This window comes from Trachypithecus francoisi, unplaced genomic scaffold, assembly GCF_009764315.1.
Source record: "Trachypithecus francoisi isolate TF-2019V2 unplaced genomic scaffold, Tfra_2.0 Lachesis_group2, whole genome shotgun sequence".
Classification (NCBI taxonomy): Eukaryota; Metazoa; Chordata; class Mammalia; order Primates; family Cercopithecidae; genus Trachypithecus; species Trachypithecus francoisi.
Window position 1 is genome coordinate 81,932,068 of NW_022681465.1, and position 7,945 is coordinate 81,940,012.

Genomic DNA, 7,945 nt, shown 5'->3' on the forward strand with positions numbered 1-7,945 from the left:
GAAATTCTCAAATATTGATTCTCTACTTTGATAACACATTATATTATCCGGGAAAAGAAAAAATTGCCTAAGACCAGTAATCAGAATATTAGAATCCCTGAAGGTGGTCGCGCGCGCGCGCGCGTGTGTGTGTGTTTACTATTTCGGTTAGACTACTAGTGTGAACCACGGTTGAGAACCACTTTTCCAGTCTCAGCGCTCAACCCTATTCCACTCTAGTCCGCTAAGGGACAGCATCAGACCGCTCAAACTCAGAGGGCACGCCGAGGACCGCGTCTCTTCCCCTTGAAGTCACGAGAGGGCGCTCCTGCACCGGGTTTCTTCATTGGCCGCCTCTTATCCCCCAAACTTAGAGACAACACCGCAGAAAAGGCTTTCATTTGGAAGCCGGCGGAAAGAGAAACGGCAGGGAATTGCCTTTATATATCCGAAGGCCGACGGATAATTTCTGTAAACAACAATACCCCCCAAGATGAGCTCTTCCGAGCTTCCTACCCAGTAGCAGCTCCACATTTTCTCCTTTGGACTTGGAAAAACTTCACTTCCCGAAAGGAGAAAGTCGGGGGGCCGGCGGCTGGATGGGATGGTTTATGGCTTTGGATCTTGTGCAGTTCACTGTTCAAATAAATCTTGGTGAGCCTTAGAGAACAATCTCCACATTAATCTTGTGTAATTAGCGTTATAACCCTCGGCAGCCTAAGAAGCAGGAAAGACAAAGCTTTATGTAAATGTGACTGCCCTGGCCTCGGCTCCTCCTTCGTCCGGGCCCCTTTCTCCCTGGGCCTCTCGGTCGCGCGCCGCAGACTGCGAGCCTAGTTTTAATGGCACTGTACCTTAAAATCAGTGATAAGGTTCTTGACTTTAAAAATAAAAGATGAAAAAGGAGAAGCAGCGGCAACAGAAGGAGGGGAGAGGCGTGCGCAAGCTGAGGCTATTAGAAGGATTTAGCCTCTGGGGAATTGGCACCTGTCTTTGGCCGCCAGCACAGTCAAGAACCGAACCCAACACATGGGGAGACTTAGGGATTGGGAGGTGGCGTTTTCTCCAACCAGCAGCTCTTGGGAGGGGGTTGGGTAGGGGGGCGCGGGGGCAAACCCGTGGCTGGGGCGCTTTTCTGGCAGAAGGGGGCAGCTCTCCGAGTTCGCCCCAGGGACCTCACTCTGCCTTCCAGACCCGCACATTTCCTAGGCAGAAGTCTTGAACCGAGCCCTCAGATGACAGTCTCTGCTAAGCCGAGACAAGGCCCCACAGGAGGAGGAGGGTGTGAGGAACCCCAACAAGCAAGTCTTTACTTGCAAAGGTTGGGGAGGGGGCTGGGGGAGCGGTGCCCTCAGAGGCCGAGGTGAGCACACAGCCGCGCACACGCTCTGGCACCGACGCGAAGCCTAGAGGATGCAGATCCCCTGCCTGGCTCTGGATTATCTGCTCTATGTTTACTGTTTCGGAGGGCTTTACGTGAAACGAATAAATTTTTACTTGCTCCCAGGGACCGGCTTGTTGTTTTATGGCATGTACTTATTTAAAAGCCTCTTTTTGTCTGTGTTGAAATGGTCCAAGCTCCCAAATCCTGTGTCGGGCTATGAGCGTGGAAGCAGCCGAAATGCAAAGAGCATCATTGCAGCAGCAAAAGGCAGTGAAGAGAGGAACCGTATTCTTTCCAGTACACACACACACAGGCACATGCACACACTCACGCCCTGAATGCTTGCTTTTCTTTTACACAAACCAGAATCTAATTCTTTTTAATGTCTTACACAGGGGGCTAAGGGAATGTATTCTAGCGAATTGTACCTGAAAGACTGCAGGCTTTAAATTTTTTCTACAGAAACTGTATTCTGATTAGAAACAAACCTCAATACAAATCTATTTATCCTCCTTCCATCTGTATCCGCTTAGGGTTTATTCCTCCCTTTTCTGACTCCCCCATCCTCAAAAAGGTAAGCATAATGCCAGGCAAAAGCTAAGATTGGACTCTTTTAACCCGTAATCGCTGTCGTCTCTACACTTTGTTTATGAAACGGAATAAGAATGGGAGAGAGACTTAATTTAACAGCACAACCGGACTGTATAAATACAATATTCATTTTTTAAAAGTGAAGTGGATTTGGTTTACTCTGAAGAACAGTAATTCAAACAGCACCTATCTGCTCCAGATAGAGTAGCTATGCACATCTATACGGGCAAGTTTGAAATTTAGAACAAGGCTTTGATTTATTCCCTTTCTATCAGTGATTAATGCCCCTTAATTAGCTAATCTCAAAGCCATTATTTACAACTAGGGCAGACAAAGGGAAAACTGATGATCCAACACTTATGTCAGTTTGAAATTTTGAAACAACAAAAAGTGCTTTATTCAGAGTGGAATTCTGAGTCTCTTACATGAATCTCAAAATAACAAAGAAACTCAAAGAAAAAAATTTTAAACAAAAATAAAACAAAATAAGTGGGAACAAATAAAACTCCATCCCCCAACAATCCCAACCGCCCCTCCTTTTTGGCAGAAATCGCTGCCTGGAGCAATTTGAAATGTGGCTATTTAAACGGAAAAGGAATATATCTTGTCTTCATTCCATCTAAAATATGTAAGTTTTCAATTTTAGTATAAGACGAGAAAGCGTTTATAGCTGAGTTTTTCCAAATTGTTTAAAAGGAAAGGGCTTTGGGATTTGAAAACTTAGTTTTCTCTTTGTACTTTTCCAAGGCGGGGGTTCGAAGCTGGGCACTAGATTTGCTTCTCAAAGTCTGGTGCCTTAAACGTTGGGGAAGGGGCTGCGGGGAAGTGTGGGGAGAGGAGGTTTGTAAGGCGCCCTTTAACGCGGACGAACGTGGCCTAGGCTGCCGAGGAATTTCTCTTTGAACTCTGCTCCCTAAAGCACCGCCCTCGCAGCGGCTCAATTTCAAGAGACCCTTAAAACTCGTTTATAGACAGAACTGCAGGTCTTCGGGGTCTTTCTCGGTAGAAAACCATTCAGATCGGGTATCCTGGGGGCTGTCAGGGAGTTCTTGAAGGTTCCAGGGAGTCTCCTCAGGAACCACAGAGCGCAGGCCTCGGTTGCCTGATGTTGCAGAGGAGCCTAAGGAAGGGGCGGAGCAGGCCATGTCTGAGCCGGGGCCTGAGTCCTCCACTGTGGACGCGCTGCAGGTCGCCTCAGACCGCTTAGGTCATCTCGACGGTTTATCCAGCTCTCCCCCGCTTCAGAGCCCGGAGTGAGGAGAGCACCCCCACCCCCACCTTCACCTCCATCATTTTTACGAGGAAAACCTGTTCATTCGCTGCATCTGGGGACCCTTATGTGCGTTTGCCTATTGAGAAATAGAAAATGTGAAAGGAACAATACCGCGGGACACGTTGCCAAGTCGACGTGGGCAGCTTAAGGTGTGCAAAAGTGGAACTCAGGGGGACCTCGAAAGTCCTTCGATCTGAACGGTTGGGAAAAAACTTTAGGTTTATTCCTGGGCTCCTGAATCCATGACCTGAACGGGAACAGAAAAAGCCCTCTGGAAATCGGAACATGCCTTCAGGCAGCAATAGAATGGGATTAGAAATCCCTCCTGGAAAGTATGAGGCGAAGGAGAGGGAAACTACAGGGGAATGGAAACTGGGGTCGGAGAGGCAGAGCTCAGGAGAGGGGTGTGTGTGTGTGCGTAGGAGATGGGGACTCCGGGCCAAGGAGGAAGGAAAGGAAGAGGGTAAAAAAGAAGCTAGAGGAGAGAAGAAGGAAAAACTAGAGGACCTCGTGTCTTTCGTGTGAAAGCACCCGCGTCCTAAATCGTAGGAACGAGGTCGTCATTAGCGCTGTGACCCGGAGGAAAGACACATTAGAGAAAGAAATGAACACAGAACATGCAACTCCCTGCCTGGTTCATTTCGCTTTCCTTGAAATCCCTGGGCCTCAAGGTTCCCATCGCTTAAGCTTTCCCCGTCTCTCGCTCCCCCGCCCTTTCAACATAACAATGCACTGAGGCTGAGAGGGGAGGAACGGAGCGAGTCAGGGAGAGAAACCATTATTTTTCAGGGTAAAATAACAAACCTGTGCATCCAGCTTGCCAACACGTTTTTAACATTTGCATCGACTTATTTGTAAACAGCCCTTGGGGTGATAATTTCGCCTGAGAGATTAACCATTCAAGTCTCAAAGTTCCCAAGGATTGTGAAATCCTGCTTGTATTGTAAAAATACAGATTTTGAAGGGTTTCTTTTTTCTCCCTTTCCCAAATGAAACCCCGAGGATGCGCTTTGGACTTGGGAACTGAGGGCGTGGTGGGCAGACAGCTGTTGAATCCAAACAAAGACTATTCTGGATCTGAGGCCGTTTTGGTTTCCATCTGGGAGTACTTTTCATTTCCTTCTTCCCATTCCAATGGAAAGAAATGGATTAGGAATGGGGCAGTCAGAATTATGTGTTTATGGCGGACAGATGCAACAGGAGAGAATGAACCTTCAGAAACAAAAGGATCTTTGAGATTTGGTTCCTGGGTGTGCAAATTTGGAAACAAACAAAATAACCAAGGAAGCTATGGGGATACCAAGACTCTTGTGCTATCGACAATGTTGACTCATAGATGAATCATCTCTCCTTCTCTACTTTCCTCTCATCAATCAAGAATTGTGGTCCCATCTCACAAACTGCCGCGGAAGCCAAAATTGCAGGACATTTTGAGAAACAAGTCTTGAAATCTGCCTGAAACTAACAAAAGCCACCCGCCAGTCAACCAGAGTCAGTCTCTCTCTCCCTTTCTTCCCTCCTCTCCCGCCTCTCTTCCTTCTCTCCCGCCCCCCACCCCCCACTCTCCCATCTTTCTCCAGTTAGCCTCGCCCCAATTAACGCCCTACAGCAAGTCAGCCTTACACCTGCTGGAGAAATCTTGGTGGCAGTGGTGGGAGGTGGTGGTTTTGGTTTTTAGCAGAGCGCGGGAGCACCGTGTCACATCAGCCTGCGACCGCCCTAGGACCGTCCTCGGTAATATCTTGGAGCCAGGAGCCAGGGAGGCTCTCCTCAGCCCCAGTCGTTGCCTGTCGCCGCTTTCGGTTTCTCTTCCCTAACAGCACCCACCACCCCTTTTCTCTGAAATTCTCAAAGCAATTTCATCCTTTGCAGAGTTTGTAAAGCTCTCCTACTGACTTGAGGTGTGCGGCTTAAAAAGGGAAGAATGGAGTAGCTCGAAAGGGAAGGAAGGTCACATTAAAATTCTCCTTTTTAAAATTTTAATTTCATTGACAGGTCTTGAAAGGTTTGTTTTGGTATAAGGCAACGTTGCCAATTCCAAATACAAACAGACAGACACACACTGTGTGTATCAGATGTTGGGAATAAAAACGGTTTATTGATTGAAATAATAGAGGCATTATTTTGATTTGTCTTGACGTGGACGCTGATTTATAGAGCTCTTCCCTCAGTGATTTCTTCTTGTAGTCCAGACACATGGAAATGATAAAAATCTCACCAAAGCTCACCTTGGTGCTAATCAAGACTGCTCGATGCACGTTATAAATCTGATACAATATTTATTGCTTATCTGTATTCGAGGGGTTAGTCTCCATCCTAGGATTGTCCCCTTTCAAAAACATTTTTTCGGATGCATCTGTTTTCACTTTGCACTTGCAACGGGCTGGAGCAGACAATAGTGTGAAAAACATCTGAATATACGAGGCGACAGAGCTGCATGTGTGTTTCATTTCTTCGGTGTTAGGGGAGAAAATAACAAAAGAAACACACACTGCAACACACACAAGCACACGCACACACACACATGCACGCACGCACACACACACCGGCCCAGGACCTCACAAAGGGCGCGCTGACCCAGCGCTAACACACAAGACAAATTAAAGAAAGGGGGCAAATCTGAGCAGGGGCTAAGGCGAGGGTCCAGGCATTTCGGGAAAAGATCAAGGACAAGGACAGTTAAGAAACTGAACGTGGGCCAGGGAAGACCGGAGAGAGAGAAAGTAAAGTGTCCAGGACTGGAACTCACGTCCCTGAGGCTGGAGACAGTAAGTTTGCTTGTAACACCGACAGTTTTTCTTGACTGCAGGAAACAACAAAAATAGTAATAAAACAAGCACAAATCCCCCAAACATCAAGGGGGTAAAAACCCCACTACTAGCCACCCCAAACCAAAACCAAAACCGTGTCTTTTCTGCTGAATTGCTGCAAGACCACAAGAGACTAAGAGACCCGGAGTCAGACTGTGAGCTTGGGAAAGATAAGTTGCCCAGCGAGGTTGGAGGTAGACTGAGGAACGCCGTTTTTGGTGAAGGACACAAATATTTGCAGAGTTTAAAGCTGCAGGAATACAAAAGCAGGAGTGAGATTATCTGATTACAGATACAGGATGTTCAAGTTGTTGCCTCCCAAAAATGACTGCGTTAAAAAAAATAAATAAAAGGTCAGTTCGAAAAGGGAAATTTTAATATCAGTGAAAGCATCAGAGGGAATCGGATTGAACACGGCAGCTCCGGAACTGGACTACAGCTGCGTGGTGCAGCCAATCCCGGGGCCTGTGGGAGCGAGCTACAGATCTCAGGACCACGCGGGCGAGAGCAAGGAGCCTCCCGGCCACAGAGCCACGGGCGCTGCGGAATCCAGCCTGGACTCCCCCGGGCTGGAGTGTGCTAAGGGCTTCCGGCCCCGGGGCCCAGAGGGGTCTCAGTGAAAAATGGATGGCGCTTCAGCACCGACCGCGTTGCTCTGGGTTCTCCATTTCTCCTTCCCGAGTCTCTCTGCCTCTGTTTCCCCGTGGCCCGGAGGACATGCTACGGAAGAGATGTCTGGTCCGGGGGGTGGGGACGGGGGTAGTGGAAGAGGGAGGGGAAGGTCTCATCCCTGGGACGCTGACACCACACTCCGCGCGGCACTCCAGCACCGGAGAGCGAGCTTCGGTTCCGCCCACCCTCCAGCCATTTGCTTATTCTCGCTATTGTTTTAATTCATTGGGCAGCCTGTTGCGCCGCGGGGCCGGCTGAGCCATTTGGGGTCCTCCAGATGCCCTGCAGGGCGCCTGTTCCCGGAAGACCACTCCGCAGGAGTAGCGGGGGCACGCGCGTTTTTTCTTGTGGATAACTGCCTCGGACTCGGAGGGGTCGGTCCCCACCTGAAGCTCACCTCAGGCAGTCGCTAGAAGTTCCAATCCAATCGTGAGCTTTCCTCTGGGAGGGACAGGACAGGATCCCCTTCAATTCCTGAGGCTGCTCCTCTGGGCGAATCCCACAATAATTGCGCATTTCTCTCCATTTAGTGCTTTGGAAATTTAGAAACCGCGCTTTCATTTGTACATCGCCTGCCGACAGCCCCTTTGCTGGTTAGAGAATCCTTGTTCCCCCTCCCCACACGTACACACACTCATTTTTAGTTTTAATAAATGATTTAAAAATCAAAACAAACCTCTGAGTCAGTCCGCCCAATTTTATGCTCCATCTCCTCTGCGTATGTGTTAGATTCTCTCGCCAATCGATGGGAAAGAGCATTTGGGGCATTTGCAATTTCCTTTGTCACTTGCCACTCTGTGCGTATAGATTTTACGTGTCATTTGTTTACCAAATCAGTTCGTATTTTCTTAGCCCAGAGTTCAGGATTTTATGTTTGTGAATTAATTGCTCAGTACCCAAAGGGCAGGACAGTCAGGGGAGCCACCTGATGCAAAAAGGGTCAGCTCACATTAGGGCAAAACAAGGAGGTTTTGTGAGTTCTTCTGCCGGCTCTGAATTAACACAAACAGCCCTCTTTGCCTTCCTAGGTCTGGTTAAAAAGACCTTACCTTGAAGGGATAGTGTGGTGCCTAATGTCTGCTAGCCTGTAACTCCAGGCATTACAAGATCATTTTTGCCCAGCCAAAGAAACTGCGTAAATCCAACCCCCTTGATTGAAGATAATAGTCACTTCAGTTCTGGCCATATGGTGCCTACCTGCATTCTAGTCTTGAACAGTCTCAGGTTCCTCACTGG

General features: G+C 48.3%; 1 long non-coding RNA gene across 2 annotated transcripts; it reads right to left on the minus strand.

Annotated features, from left to right (window-relative positions):
* Nucleotides 1-4,905: 4,905 nt before the first annotated feature.
* On the minus strand, nucleotides 4,906-7,461 carry LOC117064480. 2 transcript variants are annotated; one of them, XR_004429483.1, is made up of 3 exons: nucleotides 7,386-7,461; nucleotides 7,107-7,241; nucleotides 4,906-6,757 (listed from the first exon to the last, which is right to left on the minus strand). It is a non-coding gene; the product is annotated as an uncharacterized LOC117064480 (long non-coding RNA). The 2 variants fall into 2 exon arrangements; XR_004429484.1 differs by having other exon boundaries at nucleotides 7,107-7,197; nucleotides 7,386-7,458.
* Nucleotides 7,462-7,945: the final 484 nt, after the last annotated feature.